The sequence below is a fragment of the Natator depressus genome, chromosome 15 (assembly GCF_965152275.1).
Source record: "Natator depressus isolate rNatDep1 chromosome 15, rNatDep2.hap1, whole genome shotgun sequence".
Taxonomy (NCBI): domain Eukaryota; kingdom Metazoa; phylum Chordata; order Testudines; family Cheloniidae; genus Natator; species Natator depressus.
This window is the reverse complement of record NC_134248.1, coordinates 13176029-13202751: the sequence shown is the minus strand read 5'-3', so window position 1 is coordinate 13202751 and position 26723 is coordinate 13176029. Positions and strand designations below refer to the sequence as shown.

General features: G+C 41.2%; 1 protein-coding gene and 1 pseudogene across 5 annotated transcripts in view; one reads left to right on the top strand and one right to left on the bottom strand.

Annotated features, from left to right (window-relative positions):
• CABIN1 (calcineurin binding protein 1) overlaps nucleotides 1–26723 on the top strand; it is a 211117-nt gene that overhangs the window by 95476 nt on the left and 88918 nt on the right. The window lies entirely within an intron of this gene.
• On the bottom strand, nucleotides 16254–17346 carry LOC141999522 (uncharacterized; annotated as a pseudogene).

Here is a 26723-nt window from a genome sequence, read left to right as displayed (position 1 = left end):
ATCTAAGTCATTAATTAAAATATTGAATAGTACCAAACCCAAGATAGACTCCTATGGGACCCCACTAGATACATACTCCCAGTTCGGGAGCGAAACATAGATAACTGGTTGAAAAACTGTACTTAAAAGAATAGGTATGCACCCATCTTACAGTAATTTAAATTAGACCACATTTCCCTACTTTGCTTATCAAAATGTTATTGGGACTATGTCAAAAGCCTTACTAAAATCAAGATATATCATATTTATAGCTTTCCCCCATCCACTAGGCCACTAACCCTGTCAAAGGAAATTAGGTTGGTTTGGCATGATTTGTTCTTGACAAATCCATAGTGGCTATTACTTATTACCTTACTATCCTCTAGGTCCTTAGAAACTGATTGCTTAATAATTTGTTTCAGTATCTTTCCAGTTATCGAAGTTAGGCTAACTTGTCTGTAATTCCCCAGGTCCTCTTTGTTCCCCTTTTTAAAGATATGTACTATGTTTGCCCTTCTCCAGACTTCAGGGACCTTACTCGTGCTCCTTTTGCTCTCAGAGATAATCGCTCACGGTTCTACATTTGCTTCAGCTAGTTCCTTAAATACCCTAAGATTAATTTCATCAGCCTTTCCTGACTTAAATGCATCAAATTTTATTAAATATTTTTTAATTTGTTCTTTCCCTGTTCTGGCTTGTGTTCCTTCCTCCTTTTGTTAATGTTACTTGTGCTAAGTATCTGGTCATAATTAAGCTCTTTAGTGAAGACTGAAGCAAAAGAGGCATTAAATATTTCATTTTTCTTGCTTCATGCTTAGCTTTAATCACATGAGTGTTCCTAAAGAAGTCAATTGGACTGTTCATATGCTTAAAGTTAACCATGTTCACTGGTGGATCAGAAGGAGAGCATTCAGCACCTTGCAGATCAAATCCCAATGGCTGCACTAAACAGACTGGGAGAGCCAGTCAGGAGGGAACTGTGCAATTTGTGTGAGAATTGATTTCTACTCAAAAACAGTGATTTACTGTATAAAGAGGTGAGTGGTCCACCTAATTTAGTATCTAGTTTTTGAATGCCAGTGTGAGATACTTCAAAGGAAGGTATAAACCCCGATAATGTCCCTAATTGTATGGTGCTGTGCCACGTGAGGGAAATTTCTTCCTCACCCCCTGATGAGGATCTGTTTATGCCCTGAAGAATGAGAAATGATAGCCTTATTAATTTTATCCTAGATATTATACATTTACATATTTAGTAAATTTTTAAAATTACAAAAATAAATTCCCACAGTTTAGGATGTTCATACATTATTAACAACTTAAACGTTATAAGAAGAAAAATAAGAATATAGTCTCCAAAAGGAAGCTATGCTCCAACTCAACACAACCCTCAAAAAGTAGCGTTAGAAAAGTGATGATCCTTGTCCAAAGGACAACAGACTCCACTAAGGCTTTGCTTCTGCTGTTGGTGTGCCTATGCCAGTTAAGAGCCCTCATTTAGGATCCTGTCTTCAACCATGAGAGATTTAAATCTAGGGACTCTTAACTCAAGTGCCCCAGCGTCTCTCAAATGCCATGATGGCACGCTAGGGTGGGGTGTGTCTTGGAGAGCTATAATGTAAGCCATTTAGGGGTTTATAGATCAGCGCTAACACCCTAACACCTACATGCAAATAAAAAGTTAATACTATTATTAATATAGGCATAATATAGGTATAATATTAATCTTGGTGCTAACTCCGCATAACAGGCTGACAGTGGCGTTCTGCACCATCTGTATCTTTCTAGTCCTCTTCAGGGGGATTACCATATAGAGCAAATTGCAGTAATCCAGCACAGAAGACACACAATCATGGAACACAGTGGCAAGATCCAGATCCAAGAGAAATGGTTATAGTTACTTTGATACAGATGAAAAAAGACACCAGTGCCACCTGAGATTCCAAGAGTGAATAATGTTCAAAGAACCTCCAAATTGTGAATCATTTGAAAAACTCCCTCCATAATTGAAATAAGAATCACCCTTCCCACCATACCCTAAAAATCAAACCCTCTTCTCACTAGCATGACAACCATCTTGTCTGGGTTAAGCTTCCGCCCTCAGCCAACTTTCTGTCTTGGCCAAGCACTAGGAAAGCAAATGTGCTGCATTCTCTGGGTCTGGCAAAAAGGAGATACAGAGCTGCATGCCATCTACCATGTACTGTTATCTTTACAGCCCACTATCCTCCTTAATAGCAGCACATATATGTTGAATAGGACAAGGTGGTAACAAAATAGAATTTTGCAGAACCCCATAAAAATAGGCAATTTTCCAAAGCTTCTCTCACACTAATCTTATTCATATGTCAAATATTTTTAATCTTACTGAACTCAGTAATATCCTGCAGCAGTGATTTCCACAGGTTAATAGTGTTGCTTACCGTATTTACTTGTATCCACTTAAAGTGTATGCCCTTGACATAGAGTGCTCTTTTGTTCTCATCATAGGAAAGGTTAAAATGAATGCCTGAGTGGATTTCTCCACATGATTCACTGTTTAGATACCATTTCCTTCCAACGTGAATAGTCCTACTGTTTTTAATCTGTTCTCATATGGAAGAGTCAGAGCTGCTGAAATTGTAGCTGATCTAATTTTACATATACAAACAACCATCGTGTGAGAATGAGAGCTAGCAGCTCAGAGATTTTAGTAGGGACCTTGCCAACCTGCTCTTCCAGACATTTTATAAATCATGCATATTCCTGGTGGAATTATTTATGAAATGAGTGAGAGCAGTATATGAAAAGGAATAAACAGGGTAGTGCTGTCTCCTATTCAATTTTACTGCAGGACTACAAGTCTGAATCTCAGGATGTCCTGTTCTGTTACCTAATTCGTTAGCCCTTGAGCAGCTGTGAGTGAGATCTCTTTGTATTATGCTCTGCTGCCTTGAGGAACAGCAAGTAAGCTTTGTTTGCTTAGCCTTGATGTCACCTCACTGACATTAAACTGAGCTTCAAGGTACTTAAAAATCAGTATTCTAAATTTGAAGGAAATATGCTTCTTTGAGTTGATACAGATGTGTATTCCACTTAAGTGTGAGCACACCCCGTGCACTGGCACTGGAAAAATTTGCCTAGCAGTACCTGTAGAGGGGCAGCTCTCATGCTGTAGCGCCTCCCCTGACTATATTCAGCACCGCTGCCACAAACCTCCGTCAGTTCCTTCTTACCATTTGTGGCTGGAATCAGAGCTCTGTGTGCTTTAATCCCACATCTCTCTCAATTAGTGTTTCCTGTTTTATAGTTGTTGTACATAGTTAGTAGTGCCTTTGTGTACTGTTAGCTAAGTTTTCCCAGTGATGCCTGCACCAGGGTTTAAACATTGTCCTTCATGTGGGGAAGCAATCCCCAACAGCGATTCCCCACGTGGTGCTTACTGTGTCTTGGTGAGGCCCATGTTAGAGGGTGCTGTGCAATCTGCAGGTCATTTAAAAAAACAGACTCAAGTGGCTGGAGACCTTCCTTTAAAGCAGCACCTATTTGAGCAGCCCATGTGGCTTACTTTGGTACTGAGGCCCTCATCTGGTCGGAGGTCACCCTCGGGTTCTGAGAGTGCTCTGGCTTCACGTTCTGGAGCACAAGTCTCTCCCATGAAGTGGAGTCATTCCCCATTGAGTACGCCAAGGAAGAGGTTGCATAAGACTAATTGGGAAGGTCCCAGGTCTTGTGGGGACACTCCCACCTCCCCCAGAAGGAGCATGGATCAGCACCGGGTCAATGCCGACATGCAGGATGGCACAGGTACCTGTAACACTGCCCCGCTACTGATTGGGGAGGTTACAAACCCTGTCCCATTGACTCTGGGTGTGCATTGAGTCTGGTACGCATGAAGGACTGTTCCCTCATTGGTGGCAAGTCAGGTGGCTACAGACCGCAGCCTTTCAGTCCCGACCTCTCCTTTGGTCCTGGACTTTGCCAGGACTACATCATTTGTAGACTAGTTGGCTGATTGGGTTGCTGAACCACCGAGTCTGTCAGCACCAGATCGTAATGTTCCCCTCCGGCAAGTCATGGAATTGGGGCTTGTATTGGGATCGGTATGGGACACCTTTGTACCACCACAGTTGGTAATGCAAATGTTGCTATCGCAGTTCTCACTGCCATCGGACATGTCGATACTGTTCCTGACTTCGGGGTTGACTTCATTCCCACCGGTGTGCTCAGCACTGACGGTACCACTTCTACTTTGTTTAGTTAATTTTGTATATTATATTATATTATATATTTTTTTACTTATAGTGTCTACAGTAAGGTTTCTATAGTAACTAAGTCAGAGATTAATCCACAGGGAGGAGAGGAGGAGCATTTTCTTTATATAGCAGGCAGCTTTTTCAATTCAGATTCTATGCCACTATTAATAATAAAAAAAAAATTCAGCTCAGTGCACAGAAGATAGTGTTCACCAATATGTGGGTGGCTGGTAACTACATTTCTTAAGACTGAATGGAAAGGAGCACTATGAGGGGTTGAGCTCCGTGTATCAGCAGCTGCCCATACCACACAGTCTGATGTCCAGGATTTGTGGTTTCATTGTATATCCCTCACAGCATTAGTAAGTTTAGGGACTGAAAAGGCTTGCAAATGTTCAAGGTAAATGCTCATAACATTTTACAAAAATGATTTCATGCTGTTTTTCACAAGTCTGAATTTCACAATAAAATTCATTAGCCTAAAATATCTTTACATATTGGCTTACAAATGTCTAGTTTGAAATATTGTAGGGGGGTTTTATATTCAAAATTTAAGAACCCTGATAGCCATCTTTGACAATTTTTACTTGGGAGGAAAAGACAGGAATAAAGCACTGTATACACACATACAATGTACTATGCATAGGGAGACAGGTATACCAAGTCATGTGGGGATGGAAGCTGCCAAGGACTTCAGCACTCTTTCTACCTCCAAAAGTGACACAAAAATGTTACTGGGTTTTGTGTCCCCAAGGTTTCCCATTCTTCCTTCCATACTCTGGCAAAGCAGAGCCAAGCATAGGCATCAGCCTTCATAGGGCAGCAGCTGTCTGATTATTCCGGCATTCTGAGAGGGAGCAGGTGATGGGTCAGATTAGAGTGATTTTTTTTTTCATTGCTTTGGGACTGTTCACGCTAAGTATGATTGGGCATTGGCACACTGTGAATTGGCCCTGCAGGACTGAGAGTTCTGGCTGCTATGCAGTCAAAGAATGAGGTCCTCTATGTGTTGGTGCTCTATGTGTACAGGATGCTCGTGGGGGCAGAATTAGTCAACATAGGCCCTCCGCTGTTGCTCTGCCAGTCGTGGGGTTTCTCTGGCCCTGCTACTGGTCCTGCCTGCTCTTACAGTTCTGTAAGGAAGCAGTTGGTTCTGAAGAGGGGATCTAGTTAGGAACCATGTGACTTTGTACTGGAATTTTGAGTAACCAGAGCTGGACACATGAATTTGAGGCTGATGGCATTATGATTGTTGTTTTATATGGTTGGGCAGCAGGGAAGCCAGCCCTGTTCCCACCAGGATTCCACAAAGTACCCAAAGCATTATTGACTCACATGGTTCTAGAGACAGGGTGTTGAACATACAGCTGCAGGCTGGCTCCATCCCTCATGATATATTTATTAAAGTCAGATTCTCCAGAATCTAAACTTCCATTAAAAAAAAAAAAGTTAATTTCTAGACCGTATGGCTGCAGAGATAACCTTTTAAATGTGAACTGAGTGAGTGATGTAGATATTTGCCTGAGTCTGCAGACAGCTGAAATGATGACTGTGATGTGAACTCTCCTGTCACCTATTAATCTGAAAGGAATATCAACTTCCAATGACACTTGGGTCAATATTAGCTATTTAGTCACCAGTATAATGGGGAAGAGGCTGATAATGAAGCTTGCAATATATAGTTTATAAAAAGACTTGCTGCAGGAAGCGCACAGTGTGGAAGGGGATGCTGAATGCTCCGAGATCAGACCCAGGAAGGTCGAAGCTGTGTAAGCTTCTTGCCCTGGTGACAGTGAAGGCATGTTACCTCAAAGTCCTGACTGGCTCCATATGGAGTAGTTCCAGAGCATCGCCCAGTGACTCCATGACAATGACACCTGAATCTGGGACAGTTCCTCAGATATATCACCTAAAAAGAATGGCTCAGGTTTGGGAATCTCCCTCACATCCTCAGCCGTGAATACCGATGCAAAGAAGTCATTTAGTTTCTCCGCAATGGCCTTATCGTCCTTGCGTGCTCCTTTAGCATCTCGATCATCCAGTGGCCCCAGTGTTTGTTTAGCAGGCTTCCTGCTTCTGATGTACAGTACTTAAAAAAAAAAATTTTGCTATTACTTTTTAGTCGGTAGTTCTTCAAATTTTTTTTTGACTTCCTAATTTTTTTTACATTTCATTTGCCAGAGTTTTTGCTCCTTTCTATTTTCCTCACTAGGATTTAACTTCCGCTTTTTAAAGGATTCCTTTTTGCCTCTCACTGCTTCTTTTACTGCTTCTTTTACTTTGTTGTTTAGCCACGGTGGCACTTTTTGGTTCTCTTGCTATGTTTTTTAATTTGGGATATAAATTTAAGTTGAGCCTCTATTATGGTGTCTTTAAAAAGTTTCCATGCAGCTTACAGGGATTTCACTTTTGGCATTGTACCTTTTTAATTTCTGTTCAACTAACTTCCTCATTTTTGTGTAGTTCCCCCTTCTGAAATTAAATGCTACAGTGTTGGGCCGCTGTGGTGTTTTCCCCGCCACTGGGATGTTATAATTAAATTATATTATGGTCACTATTACCAAGCGGTCCAGCTATATTCACTTCTTGGACCAGATCCTGTGCTTCACTTAGGACTAAATCAAGAATTGCCTCTTCTCTTGTAGGTTCCAGGACTAGCTGCTCCAAGAAGCAGTCGTTTAAGGTGTCAAGAAACTTTATCTTTGCACTTTATCCGTCCTGCTGTGACATGTACCCAGTCAGTATAGGGATAGTTGAAGTCCCCCATTATTATTGAATTTTTTATTTGTATAGCCTCTCTAATCTCCCTGAGCATTTCACAGTCACTATCACCATCCTGGTTATGTGGTCCTAATATATCCCTACTGCTATATTCTTCTATTAGAGCATGGAATTACTATCCATAGAGATTCAATGGTACAGTTTGGTTCATGTAAGATTTTTACTTCATTTGATTCTATGCTTTCTTTCACATATAATGCCACTCCCCCACCAGCACGACCTGTTCTGTCCATCCAATATCTTTGGTTCTCAGGTATTACAGTGTCCCATTGATTATCCTCATTCCACCAAGTTTCTGTGATATCTATTAGATCAATATCTTCATTTAATACGAGGCACTCTAGTTCACCCATCTTATTATTTAGACTTTTAGCATTTGTATATAAGCATTTTAAAAACATGTCACTTTTTAGCTGTCTGCCATTATCTGATGTAATTGAATGGGACTCTTTTTCATTTGACTGGTTTCAGAGTAACAGCCGTGTTAGTCTGTATTCGCAAAAAGAAAAGGAGTACTTGTGGCACCTTAGAGACTAACCAATTTATTTGAGCATAAGCTGTCGTGAGCTACAGCTCACTTCATCGGATGCATACTGTGGAAAGTGTAGAAGATCTTTTTATACACACAAAGCATGAAAAAATACCTCCTCTCACCCCACTCTCCTGCTGGTAATAGCTTATCTAAAGTGATCACTCTCCTTATAATGTGTATGATGATCAAGTTGGGCCATTTCCAGCACAAATCCAGGTTTTCTCATCCCCCCCCCATTGTAAGGATCGTGTGGTGTGATCAGGGTGAAAGCTGGAGGCATGTAGGTAGGAATAGCGGTCAGTAGGTTTCCGGTATAGGGTGGTGTTTATGTGACCATCGTTTATTAGCACTGTAGTGTCCAGGAAGTGGATCTCTTGTGTGGACTGGACCAGGCTGAGGTTGATGGTGGGATGGAAATTGTTGAAATCATGGTGGAATTCCTCAAGGGCTTCTTTTCCATGGGTCCAGATGATGAAGATGTCATCAATATAGCGCATGATTTCAACAATTTCCATCCCACCATCAACCTCAGCCTGGTCCAGTCCACACAAGAGATCCACTTCCTGGACACTACAGTGCTAATAAACGATGGTCACATAAACACCACGCTATACCGGAAACCTACTGACCGCTATTCCTACCTACATGCCTCCAGCTTTCACCCTGACCACACCACACGATCCATCGTCTACAGCCAAGCTCTGCGATACAACCGCATTTGCTCCAACCCCTCAGACAGAGACAAACACCTACAAGGTCTCTATTAAACATTCTTACAACTTCAGTACCCACCTGCGGAAGTGAAGAAACAGATTGATAGAGCCAGAAGAGTTCCCAGAAGTCACCTACTACAGGACAGGCCTAACAAAGAAAATAACAGAACGCCACTAGCCGTCACCTTCAGCCCCCAACTAAAACCCCTCCAACGCATTATTAAGGATCTACAACCTATCCTGAAGGATGACCCAACACTCTCACAAATCTTGGGAGACAGGCCAGTCCTTGCCTACAGACAGCCCCCCAACCTGAAGCAAATACTCACCAGCAACCACATACCACACAACAGAACCACTAACCCAGGAACCTATCCTTGCAACAAAGCCCGTTGCCAACTGTGCCCACGTATCTATTCGGGGGACACCATCACAGGGCCTAATAACATCAGCCACACTATCAGAGGCTCGTTCACCTGCACATCCACCAATGTGATATATGCCATCATGTGCCAGCAATGCCCCTCTGCCATGTACATTGGTCAAACTGGACAGTCTCTACGTAAAAGAATAAATGGACACAAATCAGATGTCAAGAATTATAACATTCATAAACCAGTCAGAGAACACTTCAATCTCTCTGGTCACTCGATCTCAGACCTAAAGGTCGCAATATTAAAACAAAAAAACTTCAAATCCAGACTCCAGCGAGAAACTGTTGAATTGGAATTCATTTGCAAATTGGATACAATTAACTTAGGCTTGAATAGAGACTGGGAGTGGCTAAGTCATTATGCAAGGTAACCTATTTCCCCTTGTTTTTTCCTACGTGCCCCCCCCCCCCAGACGTTCGTGTTAAACACTGGATTTGTGCTGGAAATGGCCCACCTTGATTATCATACACATTGTAAGGAGAGTGATCACTTTAGATAAGCTATTACCAGCAGGAGAGTGGGGTGGGAGGAGGTATTTTTTCATGCTTTGCGTGTATATAAAAAGATCTTCTACACTTTCCACAGTATGCATCCGATGAAGTGAGCTGTAGCTCACGAAAGCTTATGCTCAGATAAATTGGTTAGTCTCTAAGGTGCCACAAGTACTCCTCTTCTTATTTCAGAGAATGCTACCATGGAGGTCCTGGACTTTAATCTCTTACCTCACGGCCTAAATTTGGCTTCCAGGATCTCTCTCCTATCCTTCCCGATGTCATTGGTACCTACATGTACCACGACCACTGGCTCCTCCCCAGCACTACGCATACATCTATCTAAATGTCTTGAGAGATCCGCAACCTTTTCACCAGACAGGCAAGTCACCATGTGGTTCTCCCAGTCATTGCAAACCCAGCTATCTATGTTTCTAATGATCGAATCCCCCATTACTAATACCTGTAATGATATGTCATTTTCCAAATGTAGAGTGAATAAATTCCATAGTTTGTCTTTGCCAGCTGTGAACAGAGGATATCAGTAGAAGGAAAAGAAATTAAATGGTGTGGCGTCTGTGTCACTTTAAGGAGAAACTGTTGAGCAGTTTACGTTTAAACTACTTCAAATTCCCTCCTTTAAAAATTTAACCTAATGGGACACCTTCAAATTCTGAAAAATGATAGTTTCACTGTGACTAGAATTTTGAAGATAATAATGTGTGATAGGTCTTGGTCTTTTTAAAATATATGTACTTTTATTTTAATATTAGATTTGTATGCCCACTCTCTACCTGACAAACAAGTTCTCTACTCTTCCTACTAAGTGAGCTACTTATTCTGGTTTACAGCAGAAGTGAACTATGGCAATGATTTTCTCAGAACCTTGTTGGCATCAGTGGAACTAGTGCATAAGCAAAGAAAACAAGAAAAAGAGCTACATTAATCTTTCCATATCTTTTCAATTAACATTTGCCAGAAATAGTGTATTTTTAAGCTTTTATTAGAGTGTTTTTAAAAAGAGAATTAAGAAAAAACAAGCAAGTTTTAACTTTTTTTTTTTTTAAGTAGCTGGCATCAGCATTCTTCTTTCCCCTATAAACTCTTCTAGCCTTTGTCTGAAACCCCTAACATAAGAGTTACTCATTTGTTAAATTCCACAGCATCAGATGTGAGTGCAGGCAGGCATGTGGCTGTGTATGAATGGAGAGGAAGTGAGTAACTTTGCAAGGTGAAACTTCATTGACTTTAAATATGCTTGGCTTTTTTTATTCTTTTTTTATGAGGGTGATGGCAGTATTCCCTGTGGAAAGGGAATTTAATGGATGCACAGTCAGATTCTAACAACATAAGAATGGTCATACTGGGCCAGACCAATGGTTCATCTAGCCTAATATCCGTTTTCTGAGAGTGGGCAGTACCAGATGCTTCAGAAGGAATGAACAGCACAGGACGATTTTGATTGATTCATCCCCGGTCATCTAGTGCCAGCTTTTGGAAGTCAAAGGCTTAGGGAACATGGGGTGGCATCCCTGCCACCTTTGCCTTTGTACATTGATGCCCTTTACTTCCATGAACTTATCTGAGGACTGTTCACTGCAAAGCAATTTTCTTCCGTCCATTTCTAAACAGAAGTACTTTTTTCACTTTGTGAATTTAGGTTGAGATGTTTTCACTAGCTATATGTTGGTTTTAAGAGGATTCTAAGAGAGTAATCAATGTAATTCAATGTCATTTCCACTACGCATTCTGTGTATATTATAACTGTGAGAATGCTTTTGAGGAAGACTTGAGCTTCTGTCTGAGCTTGCATTGAAGGGAACTGCAAAGCCACAGCCAGTTTAGTATTCTTTTATTTTGTGCTCAGAATTTATCGGCAAGATTTTTCAACCTTGCACCTTGTCCCTGTAAGAACTGATTCTATTTTGGGGGCTAAAGGAGCTGATCCTTAGCAAGTAGATGCAAAAAACATCCACAGTTGGGCAGATTGTATTACCTTTGTGAAATCCTGACATGACCTGGGGCTGCAACTGGGACTATATCCCAATTTACTGGGCAAATAGGTCATTTATTGGAATTTTCAGCCTTTGACAGAGAAGAGGACCTGTATTGAAAAAGTATTTTCTTTGATTAAAGCAGCATATGCCATCAGAAATATTCCTGGCACTGCCAGATCTTGGCTGAAGGTTTTAAGCACCTGCCACAAATAAATATTGTCTAGTGCGAGGGAGCCTGGGAGACTATGTGGGCAGAAGAAAGCAGAATGATCCAAGACAGGATTGTTCTGCTCACAGTACTTTGGGAGTATGTATGTATCATAATGTGAAGGGCCTAGAGACGAGTGAATTTTTATTTAATGGCTTTAAGATGATGTGACTGGTCATATGGTGAAAATTAAGATGGAGGAAAGAGGAGATGTGACAGAGCAGAATATATTTTGTTATTGTGAAGTAGTCAGGGAGCCTTTTTGTGGGTGGATGCGTTACACATGTAAACATTGAAGCAGAAATGCTCCTCATGAGTGGTAGTGCACTGGCTTTGGCAGCATTGCTGAAATTAAGAGAATAAAAAGTTTGACAATTGTGTTATGTGTGATTGTTCCAAACTCTTTGGCTCCTGAGGAGAAGGTGGGAATTCCTGCCATAATATGCATACATTTTGCAGCTTGCATGATAACTAGTAGTTGGCGCTCCAAAGGGTTAACAAATCAATCAGATAACTTTGTGAGCCTCTTGGAAAGGGGACTGGGGAAGGACTAGGAAGAGAGGAACAGAGAAAGAGTCCACTTATGGTCAGCATTATACATTTACTCATATGAGTCACTAAATTTGTTACATTCTCTCATTCAGCGAGGAAGTTCCAAGTACAGCTTGAGTGAGAAATGGCTCATTTCCAATATTTTCATGGCCATACTAATTTGCAGTACTTCTGTCAGTGCTACCACTCAGCAGGTGTGTGCACACACCTCCTTTCAACAGACAGTTTCACAAACTTGGCTTTTGTGGATTTGCTTTATTTTTCTGTAGTTCAAAGGAAGCAAGCTGAGAAAAACAAACTCCTTCTACGTTAAACCTTTCCTAACAGGTTATTCAGAATGAATTGGGATAGTTGGCTATTTTGCTTTTATTTGCTGTTGAGATTTGCTGACACAGAATAGAAATTAGAGATGGAAGGTCCTCTTGGGGCATATTGTTAAGATCTTTGCCAGTGAAGGCGAAGTATCTCTTAAGAATTTTGTCCAGTCTAATTTTAAATAAACTGATGGGAATTCCTCTAATTCCCTTGGGAGACTATTTCAGTCTGATTGAGCTCACTGAAACAATTTTTCCTGATAGTCAACCTAAATTTTCCATGGCTTTCAGTTACACTTGTTTGGACAAGCGAGTATGGACAGAGACATCTAAATCTACACACAAAACTGTCACTCTGTCATCTCTTTGGTTCATTGGTCTACTGAAGCATTTGCTCTGACAGTCCACAAGGAGATAGTGTAAACCATCTGCTGTGTGAGAGCCTGGATTGTATTCAGATTGTTTGGATTGATATGTGACTTCTGAGTTGCTTCATCGTTTGCATTAGTGACTTGCTGCTTTGCATTGCGAAATCTGTTTCAGATTTACTAATCTAAGTACTGCAGAAATATGGTTTAGGGGAATGCTTATTCACAATTCTCTATTTTTCTTATGTGTTCATTGTTTGAGATCAGAAGGAGCCTGGATAGTGGCTAAAATGGATTCTGCTTACACATACATAGTGCATTCCTTCTGACAGAATGTACCAAAAAATGTGCAGTGAAATCATAGAATCGTAGGACTGGAAGGGACCTTGAGAGGTCTTCTAGTCCAGTTCCCTGCACTCATGGCAGGAGTAAATATTATCTAGACCATCCCAAACAGGTGTTTCTCTAACCTGCTCTTAAAATCTCCAGCGATGGAGCTGCCACAACCTCCCTAGGCAATTTATTCCTGTGCTTAATCACCCTGACATGAAGTTTTTCCTAATGTCCACCCTAAACTGGCCTTGCTGCAATTGAAGCCCGTTGCTTCTTTTCCTATCCTCAGAGGTTAAGGAGAACCATTTTTCTCCCTCCTCCTTGTAACAACCTTTTATGTACTCAAAAACTGTTATCATGTCCCCTCTCAATCTTCTCTTTTCCAGACTAAACAAGACCAGTTTTTTAAATCTTTCCTTATAGGTCCTGTTTTCTAGACCTTTAATCATTTTTGTTGCTCTTGTCTGGACTTTCTCCAATTTGGCCTCATCTTTCCTGAAATGTACACATACAAAATGTGCTGAACACAATACTCCAGTTGAGTCCTAATCAGCGTGGAGTAGAGCAGAAGAATTACTTCTCATGTCTTGCTTACAGTACTCCTGCTAAAACATCCCAGAATGATGTTTGCTTTTTTTGAAACAGTGTTACACTGTTCATTCATATTAGCTTGTGATCCACTATGACTTCTCAGACACAGGCACTGTCTTCCTCCGGGCCTTGGGATTGCTCAACCACCTGCTCTGCCACAGGCCCTGCCCCCATCCAACTCCATCCCCCAAGCTCCCACCCCGTCCCGTCTCTTCACGCCTTTACTCCGCCCCTGCCCCACCTCTTCACGCCCAGTTACAACCCCTCCCCCGAATGTGCCCCATCTCCGCTCCTCCCGTTTCCCCCAGTGCCTCCTGCATGCCGTGGAACAGCTGATTGCGGGAGGCACTGGGAGGGAGGGAAGGGGAGGAGTTGATCGGCAGGGCCTCTGGCAGATGGGAGGTACTGTGGGGGGAGGGAGGGAGCTGGCTGCCGGTGGGTGCTAAGCACCTACTAATTTTTTTCCATGGGTGCTCCAGGGCTCAAGCACCCACGGAGTTGGCGCCTATGCCCCCAGATCCCTTTCTACAGTGCTCCGTTTTAGGCGGTCATTTCCCATTTTGTATGTGTACAGCTGATTGTTCCTTCCTAAGTGGAGTACTTTGCATTTGTCCTTACTGAATTTCATCCTATTTATTTCAGACCATTTCTCCAGTTTGTCCAGATCATTTTGAATTTTAAGCCTATCTTCCAAAGCACTTGGAACCCTCCCAGCTTGGTATCATCCGCAAACTTCATAACTGTACTGTACTCTCTATGCCAGGGGTCTCCCAACTTTATGAGACAAGGGCCATATTAGATTTTTGAAGGGGCTTCGCAGGCCAAAGCGACTGGGAAAGAAGTTAAATATATGCAAAATTGTTAAAAAAAAAAAAACACTACTCTACTGTGTCAGTGTTGCATTAAATTCGAAATCAGGCTCCCCTTTTTGGGTCTGCTCTGCCCCGTGCCTGCTCCCTTCTCCCTGTGCCTGCTCAGCTGAAGAAAATGACAAAGGATTGAAAGTTTGGCTGTACTTTGGTAAGAGAAGCTCCAGGTTCCCATTGTTGGTTGGGACTGTTTGGTTCTGTTACTGCTGTAGTTAAAATTTAACCATTGTGAAATCGTTAATTTCCATCTTCTTTACTCCATTTATTGGAGATGTAATCAAGCATCTGGCTTGTATTTTTACTCTAAGGAAGGGGACCGTGCCTGCTCGGCTGCAGCAACTACTCTCCCCTAAGTTGGCTCCCATTTTGGGGGGGACACTGGCTCCCAGAGGCACTCACCCCTCTGCACAGCTCAGCTGTGCTGCCGTCCCGTGTGAGCTGCTGCCGGCGGCCCCTCCCCCTGCCTGCTCGGCGCGCCTACTCAGCTGTTCGCTTCTCTGCTGTTGGTTGGTTGGAGGGCCGGACAAATGGAAGCCCTGGGCTGGATGCGGCCCGCAGGCCGTAGTTTGGAGACCCCTGCTAAATCATGGATGAAGATATTGAACAGAACGAGACCCAGAACTGATCCCTGCAGGACCCCACTTGATATGCCTTTCCAGCTTGTCTGTGAACCAATGATAACTACTCTCTGGGAATGGTTTTCCAACTAGTTATGCACGCACCTTATAGTACCTCCATCTAGGTTGTATTTCCTCTAATTTCTACTTTTCCCTAGAAGTGTTAAGTTTTGTTTGTGTGTGTGTTGCTGTACTGTACTTGGCACTGGTGAGGCATCAGCTGGAGTACCTGTCCAGTTTTGGGCACCACACTTTTAAGAAAATTATGAACAAATCAGATAGAATCCAGAGGAGAGCAACAAAAATAAGAGGCTTAGAAAACATGACCTGTAAGAAAAGGTTGAAAGAGTTGGGCATGTTTAGTCCAGAGACAAGAAAACTGAGGGGGGACATTAGTCTTTACATACGTAAAAGGTTTTCATAAAGAGTATGGTGATCATCTGGTCTCCATGTACCCTGAGGGTAGGAGTAGTAGTAATTGGCTTAGTTTGCAGCAAGGGATATTTAGGTCACATGTTAGGAAAAACTAACTATCCTTATAGTTAAGCACTAGAACAGGTTACCTAGATAGGTCAGGAAACGCCATCATTGGAGGTTTTTAAGAACAGGTTAGACAAACACCTGTCAGGGATGGTCTAGTTAGATCTAATCCTGCCCCAGCACAGGTGGATAGGCTAAAATGATCCATTGAGGTATTTTCCAGCCCTTCATTTCTGTGATGTCAATGTGTAGGGTAGATGGACACACTATATACAATATATGGTCATGAAAGCCAATGTATTTTATACATTGTTTCAAATCCATGGTATAATATTCAGCTGCAACTGAATTCAATGGGAGCTGTGCTTTGAACATATAAAATGTTATATTATGTTAAATATTCCAAAAAATCAGGTCCTAGGTGTCTCTAACTGGACACCCAAAACTATTGCATATTTTTAACCTTAATCTTGCTGTGCCTTAGTTTGCCATCTGTAAAATAGGTATAATATGTACCCCCTTCTAGGGAGGTAAATAGCATTTAAAAAAGTAACTGTTTATTAAAATTGTATGGGTTAACTGTTTAACTGTTAACGAGTTCACAATGACTTTACCCCACATATATATTATCTTTGTCAAGTGCCTTTACTAACAACAAAAACAGACAGTCTTATGGGTAAAACCCATTTTTTTGTTTAACCTTTTACATTATATCCCTGAGGCGCCAAAAACACAAAAGGTCCGATTAGAATTTCAACTCTACTGCTGATTTTTGTTAAGAAAAATTAACATGTTTACATACTCTGATGTCAGTCTTGTATGCAGCCGATTAACAGGAAGGCCAGCATTGGAAAACACACTTTCTGCAGGAACAGATGATCCTGGAATGCACAGGTAACTCTTTGCCAGTTTTCCAAGCCTTGGAAAACGCTGTGCATTGATCTTCCACCACTCCCAATGGACTGCATTTCAGTGAAGGTCAAGGCTCCTTGAAGTAATTTTCCAGTTCATTTTCTACTGCATTTTCCTTATTCTCCTTTTTGGTATAATCTTCATCTGAATGCATCATTATAGCACTCTTCTCAGTTTCACACATTTTTTGGTGCTGGCTGTATCGGCTCATCCAGTTCAGCACTTCTTGGTTCAGCCCTAGCACTTGGATGTTCTTCTATTTCTAACATCGATGCAAGTTGCAGAAGCTTTGATTTAGCAGCAATCTGGACACAGCCTGCCAGACCCCATTTTTCCACTGTAGCGTTTAATTTTTCAGCAAGGATTTCCACTGTATGTAGTTCTGCCATACTTTTGGTTTATAGAACTGCGGATCAAAGCTCCCAATTTTCAATATAATGGCAAGTGAGTCATGTACTTTCTGTAGTTAATGCTGTCCAGCAGTCAGCGGTGAAAGCTACTTTAATGGCGTTCTCCAGTTTTTCCCAGACAGACCTCACACAGTCTTCATAGCACTTCTCTAGTTGTGAGGTTATAGTCTGTCTCACAGGCACACAGTATTCAGGTTCTACAAAACTCATCAATGCACAAAAACCTGTACCTTCAACAACACTTACAGATAGCATATCTGTAGTGATCATGGTGCACAACAACTCTGTTAGTTTTTCATCACATTGTGTGTGCCATTTTCATGAACTGCCAGAAACAAACGTTATCAGTGTTTGATTTTTTTGCCTTCTTTTTCACACGAAACAGAGGGATGCTTCAGCTTCAAATGGTTCAGCATTGCTCCGCTGCTGTTTACATACCTCAGCTGTGTATTACACGGTTTACATTTGACAGTGTCGTCTGTTGTTTTTGTGAAATGATTTCAGGCATTACTTCTTTTTGATCGCTCCATCTTCACTATGGAACATTAGTTACAAAAAATCACGATAACCTACATGATATTGTTTGAAGGTTTAATGCTACCAAAGTGTGACATCAGTTCCATATGGTCAGCAATGGTCCTAACAATGTGGAACCTAGTTCCGCGCACTCTATGAAATGGCATTGCTGCAGCATTTTTAATGTGCACATTAAACGTTAACTGAATACATTACCGGTAAGACCGATGCTTATCGGTGAACCGGTTAACATTTTACATCCCTGCCCCCTTCTCTCACAGGAATGCCATGAAAATAAATTCATTAATGTTTGTGAAGCACTCCGATACTATAGTGATGAGCACACCATAGAAAAGCATATGAGGAAATTAATAATTCTGGCTTCAGAGTAGATTTTGGATAGTGTGTAGTAAATGAGGCATGGAGCCACACTCTGAACAAGAAGAAATCAAAATATTGGTAGTTGTTTGTTTGTTTGTTTGTTTGTTTGTTTGAGCTCTGTCCATCCTGTGCACTGAATCGGGTAGGGGTCCTGTAGAAAAAATAGCATGTGATCATGTAAATAAAGACTGTCATCATAGTGCATACACACAAGGGAGCTGAATAAAGTTGCACTTAAAAATTCAGAAATGCCACTACTGAAGTGCTTGACTTTGGAACCTTAATGTTCTTTTAATGTAGAGTTTTTTGTGTGTAGTTATACATGACATGCACAAAAACATATACCCTTACCATTTATCTCCTTCAATGTTCAAAGGTTTTAATGTGAGTGCTATGTAAGAGCTTTGAGATAAAGTATCCTTCTATTTACCAGACTGTAAAATCCAGTGGTTCCCAACAGAACCCCCCTAGAAGAACTTGTCTGAGAAAACACTTTCTCTTCAGTACAAGATAAAAAAACTAGTAATTGGAACTGTTTCATAGACACAAACATTAAAGCAAGAATGCTCTGAATACCTCATTAACTGAAGTACTGGCAAGGGAATAAAATTTAAAATGACAATTTCTCTCTAGCAAGACTAAAAGCTGAGGTTTCCCCACCTATAATGCAGTTGCTGTTCCAACAGGCTTAAGAGAGGATCGTTTGGTTGCTTTTTGGTTGTCGGGGTGTTTTTTTGGGGTGGGTGGGTTTTTTTGCCTTAACCTGACAGCCCCATGCTAGTGGATGGCTGTGTTAAAATTTCCTTAGCTAACTGAAGATTTTAATTCTGACCATTTTTCTTTTGATTTCACACTCCTCCCCACAGAAACCAACAATGAAAAATGTTTTATAAGATGATAAAACTAACAATACATGGGTTTCAAGACTGAAACATTTTTTACTTTAAAAAACATTAAGAACATACTTTTGCAATCTCAGGATCTCAAAATGTATTACAAATAGTAAGTAATCAAAGAAATCCTGTCAGATCCAATTAGGCCCCAAATTTAGATTTTGTAAAAATAAGGTTTCACGGAATTAAATGTCAAATAAATATTTTCTGGTTTGTTTTTTAATTCCATTGGCAACAGCTTTCTGTGAATAAATAATTGCTATCCTACATTGTTTGCAACCCAAACACTGCAGCATAAAATGAGTAGAAACTGATTATAAACAAAAGTGACCTGGCTAAGCTTTTTTCATTATCCAAGCTGAAAAACATGGGAAAAAAATAAACAATAAAAAAATTTAGAATCTTTCAGTTATAATATTCTGATGTGTTACCTGTCATAGAGGTAAGAACCTTTTGCTTTTGAATTTTTTTTAACTTGGAAATGCCCCTTTAAGCCCCATAACAATTCTGTAAAGTGTAAGGCACATTCATAGCAGCATAGCCATTTTATAGCAAGGTATGCAGAGGCACAGAGATTAAGGTCAGTATTTTCAAAGCTGACTAGTGATTTTGGGTTCCTTGGTGTTTGGATATCTAACCTGAGATACCCAAAAGGGTCGGTACTCAGCACTTCCTGAAAATCAGGAAAACTTTAAGGTTTCTCAGGAATTAGACACTGAAATTCACTATTCACTTTTGAAAATATTGACCTTAGTGTCTAAAGCTCTGGCAGCAAGTGACTTTTAGAACTAGGAATCAGTGTGTTCAAACCATTAGTTCCAGATTCACAGTCCCTCCCTTTTCAAGGAAGAAAATGTATCTCCTCCACCATTTTTAGAGTGGTGTATGTTTGCTGCTTTGGGTTTTAGCTTTTATATTCACTTTTACAACATGAAATTCACCAGCCAATGCAAGTACATGATGGGTTACATTTTAAACTTTGTCTGCTTCCTGCAGGTGCTTTTGCAATTGTTATGTGAAGCTGTTTCCATCTTACTCTTGCAATAGCCACCTCTAATAACAATAGCACAGAGGGATCCTAGAAGTGTTTCACGGTCCTGTAACAGCTCTGCGGCCCTTGAGCACAATGGTTCCATATCCCAGGGAGAAAACATCACTTTCTCCAATTAAAAAATGATAGAAAAATATATCCTTATTGCATTGGCATCCACATGAGACAGGTTTTTCCAGGCTGTGAGTTCTTCTCCTGCAGAGATGAAAGGAGGAGCTATGCAGGAGACTAGCTCAGATTTACTCCCACCTTCAAGGAAAATATGAAAGTATGTGTCCATCAGTAGAGAGCATGGAAGAGTCCTCTAATTAAAGTTTGGGGAAGGGAGTGGAGAAGACATCTCTTCTAAGTTAAAGATGTCAGAAAAAGTTTGAATTTTAATGGGAAAGGAAATATGTAACCCCTAGCTGGTAGTTAGCTAGAAAAATCCCGAAGAAGAACTGTACAGAGTTAAAAGAAAAGGAGTACTTGTGGCACCTTAGAGTCTAACAAATTTATTTGAGCACAAGCTTTCATGAGCTACAGCTCACTTCATCGGATGCATCAGAGTTAAGAGGTTCAAACCCCAATAGGATTATTACAAATGATTCTTTTTATAAACTATATATTGCATGTGAATTTCTCTAGAAGTGGGTGTCATAGCTGATCCTAATTCTTGTATATGTGCCCTTTCATGTGACTGGCTGGTCTTCCGTAACTAAGTCTCAGCAGAAGACAATAACAGGATGATGTGATCCTGCCCCTTCTTGAAATCGTAGTGTGCCTTTAACAGTTCCTTTGATATTATTACTGTGGTGTGCACTATAAAGCAACCTAAGACAAATGTTCTTTTCTAACCACTGATGGTGAAGGAACTCTCCATAGGAAGTTCAGAAAAACTTGGGTCCTGTGTTAGGACTAAATGAACTTCTTCAGAAGGAAGTTAGAAGATAGCTTTACAAAAGCTAAAAATAATAGGTCATGCTTCATTCCTTTGGCTCCATTGTTCAATCCTCAGCTGTTTCCCAACACAAAGGAGAAAGAAGAAAGCCACTTACCCAGAAAAGAATCTATACTTTAGCTTTGGCTTCAAGGGGCACCCAGTATTCCCAGAGTCAGGTCACCAGACCTCACTACAAGCAGAGGAAGAAGGGTCCAGATGTTCCAACTGGAGAAAAGTTAACAGCCTTTGCTTGCCTCAGACACATGGATTATCAATGTTGTAAAACTGGACTATGGAGTTTGATGTAAAAAAAAAATCCTTCAAACTGACTCTTTCATGAATGCTCTTGAGACCTTCAACATTAGGATGAGAAACTTTAGGGAATACAGTCCAAACCTGCAACTCAGAAATCTCAGAAATACTGTGTGGCAAAAACATGTGAATGAATCCATGCCACCCAGCAAAGGAAGGAAGGGGTTTTATTCTGGGTAATTCCAAGTGCCCAAAAATGTAGGAGGCCCGAGGCCCAGTCTGAATCTCAGAAAACTCAATTACTGTCTGATAGAAGAAATACTGCAAATGATATCTCTTGAAACAAACTGATCTCATCTAGATGATGATAATGGGATGTGCACTCTGGCCCCTAAGGATATTTTTATGGATGGTGAGGGTACATCTAAACTGCCAGCTCTATATCAAATTTCTCAGAGTACACTATCAGTGCAGAGCATAGCCTTTTGAGCTGGTATCAGCATGGCATGTGTTTACAAAACGTTTTTGTAGCTGTAGCATTTCTAGAAAGAAATGGAGTTCATTGCACCATATCTGGATGATTGGCTGGAGCAAAACAGTACTTCAGAAGGGAATGTGACAATGCTGCAGAGTCACTAAGTTTATCTTAAACTACCCCAAAATCTCATTTTGTTCTCTAAAGACAATTGGAATATGTAGAAACCCTATTGGACACAATTTGCCTCAAAGTCTTCCCTCTTCTGGAAATAATCCATGAGTCTTAGTGCAGTGCTTGAAAATTACTTGACACCTAGTAGCCAAAGGACTACATCTAATATCCAGAGGTAGATATGACATATTTGTTGGTAGAGGACCCCGACCCTTAAAGTCCAGGGTTAACATACTGGTAAACAGTCCCCTTACCTCTCCCAGCTGCTTAGAAGGGAGAAAATGTTAAGATTTGTTTCAGGGAGCTTTACCTAGACGTCGCTTGTGGATTCCATTTTTATCAGTTTCTGGATATTAAAAGATTTGATAAATTTTACGCTCTGCCCTCTCCGGCTACATGCGTCTGAGGAGAGGTTCCCACTACTCTGCGTCTTCCTCAGTCTCCATTTTTGGGGTCTTCCATCTTCCTGAATAACTCCAATGCTTGCTTCTCAGAGCTTTTTGAAACATCAACAGCGTGAAGTGGATATGATTTCTGACAGTTTTGCTGCTGCCCATAGGGTTCAGAAAAAGAGCAAAGAAACTGACCACCAGAGTCTTGTTAATTTCACTCTGGTGCTTGGCAAATCTATTATATGAAAAGTTCCTTCGGTTACTGCTGCCTCTGGCAAATTATACAGCCCTTGGAACATCCATCAGCTTTTCATTTCTTTGACCCTGGATCAATAGGTCATTCTGTATTAAACTGTAACTAAAAGGTAGTCTGGCTGCATCTGTTTCCTAAGCAGACCTCCAATGTCAGGGTCAAGTTAGGTCACATTCAGTCTGTGGAATGTCAAGTACCATAGTGTGACACTTCAAGGGTTGCTTCATTGTTGCTCATTTTAAACTTCCTTTGTTCTATTTCCTCACTCAGAATAAACAGAAAATAATAAAACTGTAACCTTTCTCTAAAACTGTTCCCAGCCTTTTCACTTGAGAATCACTTAAAACTATTTTATCAATGCTTGAAGCATAAACCTCAGTTAAATAGAAAGCTCTGTGTAAATTCTGTTCGATTACACCAATGTGGCACTTTGGGGGTTCACACAGTACAGTCGGGGGTTGTCACTGCCTTCCCTGTAACCCTGGATGCTTCTTGCTATGCATCTGTGACTCAGAGCCCTGACAGCAGTAGCCTGCTCAGAGTACAGTGACCTCACCCTGGCTTCCACCAGCCTGATTACTCCTTGCAGAATAACACCAGCAGCCCCTCCAGTCCCACATCTACTCAGAACCATCTCCTTTGCAGTGCTCAACCTCTCTTGCTGTGGCACTCACAAAACCTTTTCAAGATCACTGCTTTTTTAAAAGAGGTAGTACACAGCACCAGCCTGTTAGTTTGGCGAAGGATTTTACTCTTCAGTTTGAAACACTGCTCTGAGATGGTATTGTAATAAAACAAGATTAAGTTTATTGACAAAGAGCAGGTATTTAAGTGATAACAAATAGAAGGAATTGAGATGGAAATAGTTACAAAAAACAAAAATAAAAATATGTTTCTAAGACTAAAATCTAACTTAACAAACTAGAGCCTTTTGTTCAAAGTAGTTTATTCACCACAGTTGTTCTTCCAGCATCACTGGCCAGTTCTTCACCAAGATCCAACACAGAGCTCAGAGCACTTGGTTTCTTTGTTTCTTCAGGTGAAGGATGCCAAAGTGGCTTTCTCCCTCTGCTTACATCCTCAAAGTTTATCCTTGTTTTCAAAGTCAAGGAGTCTGTCTTTCTGTGTTCACTAGGGAGCTGACACCATGTTAATTTTTGCAGTCTCCTTCCCCTCCCCGCCCCCCCATCGAATTAGTTAAGTTGGTATTTCCCCTACTGTGTAGTTTGATTTGGTTTACCTTTTATGTAAAGATACTTCCATCATCTGTTTTTGCTCAGTTTACATTGGAGACAAATTCAAGCAGGCTGGACCACATTTTTCTGTTTAGGACGGTATACCTTTAGCCCTACCTGCCAAACACATTTTAGGAACATATTTCCAGCACATGTTTATGATTTTTTATATATCACCTGTACACACACCACACAATAATATTAATGCCCAGAGTATTACCAGTTTGCATATGTTACCTTACATGACACCTTTTAGATAGTTTATGAGTTGGGGTACACTGAGCTGGTCAGGCCAGCTGAGACTCACTGAGAGATAACAGGGAACTTCTTGCCCTCTGGCACTGGGGTGCTCTAAGGGAAGTGGTCCCCAAACTTTTCAGGATCAGCCCCCTCCACCCCCCCGGGAGCCTGGGCTGGGAGCGGGGCGTGACGCAGACAGAGGTAAGGGGGCCAAGGCTGGGGCTGCAGCTGGGGGTGGGTCTCAGGCTGGGGTCGGGAATGGAGCCAGGGCCCGAGGTTGGAGCTGGAGCCATTGCCGGGGCTGGAGCAGATCTGGAGGTGGAGATGGGCTGGGTGGTGCTCCCTTCCTGCCCCCAGTGGGGGCTGGCCCGGGCCTACCACACACCCCAAATGTTCCTCCATGACCCTCTAGGGGGACAGCGTGTCCCACAGTTTGAGGACCACTGTCTTAGGGTCATACATAGCCAGCTTCAGGTTAGTTCCCAGCCAGACTTGCAGAGTAGCCACATGGAATTTTCCAAGGCATCATTAAGTAGACTCTCTGTACTGTGTTGTATTTCCAGGATTGACTTTCAGTTACAGAATCTGTTCCAATTATTTTATTGGTTTAGTGATTTGTCTGTGCTTTTTTACATTATTGTGTTTCTGTTTTGGAGAAGCTTATCAATCAAGTGATATGTTGTATATTTTTCTTTTCGGGAGCCTGATGTTCCATCATCCTACAGTTGCAGTATTCTGTATTCATTTCTTGTTTTAAAAAACTGGAGATATTCCATGAGATATTTATTCTCTGACAGTGAGGATCTGCTATGAGACCCCTTTTCAAGGGGAAAAAATTAATTTTAACTCTGGTTTGCTGATGGTTGTATAGTCACAGCAGATCCACAGTCAGAGACTAACCTCTTCACATAGTTGGAGAATATATTGTCCTAATGTACCTGAATTTAAAACTTTTGCTATTAGAAAGAACTAATCCATTAGAGGCACTGTGGGTCCCCAGGATTCCAGACAGGGGCAGGCATGGGCTGTCCTGCTGATGGTTAAAATTTGGCTATGGGATTCCCACTATTCCCATACAAAGGGTGCAGATCCAGGTGTTTGCCAACCAGGAGACAAAATCCCCCCACCCCCAACTCTCTGACATGCATGTGGAATGTGCATGTAATGCCGTCTTTCAGAATGGTGTAGCCTGCATTCCCCCACGTACCCATTCATCTCTGTGGGCCCATTGGAGGGGTAGGGACAGGGCTAATCCCTACTTACCCTCTTTGGGACAATTCACCCATGGCTGTTCCTAGCCATTGCCTGGAGTGCACAGTATGGAAGGAAGACTTCTTGCACGCTGCATTGCCCTCTGTTGTTGAATGGAGCTGTCTCATGGCAACTGGAGGGTGGCAGCTGTGCTCCAGAATCTGTTTCCAGCTAAAAGAAATTAATCCTCTAGCTATGTGGTTCTGAAGATCTTCAAAATGTGAATTGAGTATAAACTGTGAAGTCTGCAGGCAACCTGCTGTAATAGTTCTGAGAAACATGAATTGCTCCATTCATCCTAGTGTGATGTCAACTTGGAAGCCTAGTGATCAATACTGAAATAGTTAACAATGTTGGCATTTTAATGATGATTAAAGTGCAGGAAGTATAGAAAAAACAGGACATTCTGAATATGTGACCAGTCAAGTATTATTATAATTTATTACTATTGCAGTGACATTAAAGACCCCAGTTGGAGATCAGGACCCCATTATACTACAGACTGTACAGAAAAATAACACACAGTTCCCAGAGAGCTCACAATCTAGGATTTAGACAATACCCAACTGGCAAATCAACTAATAAAGGATGGGGGAAAAGAGGGAGGAGAAAGTAACAGTACAGACATATTTGATAAATTAGTAACTACAGTGGTCTCAGTAGTGCCCCCCTTTCAATAATCCTTGCTAATGCTCACAGGCAGCATATTCTGGGCACAGCATTGCTGTGGCAGTGTAAGTAGAAACACCATTTACATGTAGTCCTATTTTGGGGGGGTTGTTTTGGTACTATCCTTTCAATGTGTCACTCTTCTCCTTTCTAACTCTGGCAGGTTGCTGCATGGTTTTTTGTAAATAATAGAGTTGGAATAAAATTTCCTGACTCTGTGTGTTCTAAAATTGATAAGCTAAAGCAGTGGAGAAGGAAAATGTTTTTTTTCCTGAAAAACTTCCATCTGAAACCTGCCTCCAATGGCTGTCTGAAGCTGACAGAATGAAAGACCCACCAGGAGACTAGTCTGAATCTGAAGTTCTTTAAATATGCAGGCAGCAAGGTGAAGATGGCACAGTGATATGCTACAGATTTCTGTTCTGATTCTACTTTTATCATCTCTACCTTTTGACCATATTCCTCTGCTTATTTTCCCATTTGCCATTGGGTCCTGTTTCTTGTTCCCTTTGTCCTTTAATGAGCACGTTTTAAATGTAGTATATAGACAAATAATTAGGCACCTGAATATTGGAGGTTTTATCAGTAAAAGAGACAGCACACTGAGCATGTGCAATTACCAAAATAAAGACTTCATCCTTAGAAATAGCTGCTTTTTAACAAGATTCTGTGATAGTTTCATGGCATTTATCAAATAATGTTGTAAAACAATGTTGAACTGGCTGAAATAATAATCACTTTGATGCAGAAGTTGTGGTTTCCAAATACTAAACACCAGTTGCCATAAGAAATTAAATTATCACCAGTACTGAATGGGCATACCAATAATAGGGCCAGTTATTAAAAGGTTACCTCTCCACTACAGGCCCAAATCTGGCTTTTGCTGGCTCTGCTAGTACATCTTCATCCGTGAGACCCAAAGGGGACATAATGGAAACAGAGAACTTCTGGATCTGCATATCTTGGTGACTCATTTAACTGGCAAAGAATAAAAACTTGTAGATGAACTTAAGGTATTAGAGTGCAGACTGAATAAAAAGGACAGCCATTTCTTCAAAGCTCAAAATCAGTGCAGACTTCACTAAGAACTGCATTTATTGTTTTCTGAGCTGTTTCTGTTTCCACTTCCACCACCTTTTAAACTATATCCTCTGTTCTTTGCTGTCACCACACAGGCTACCTGTGACTTTTAGCTCAAAGGCA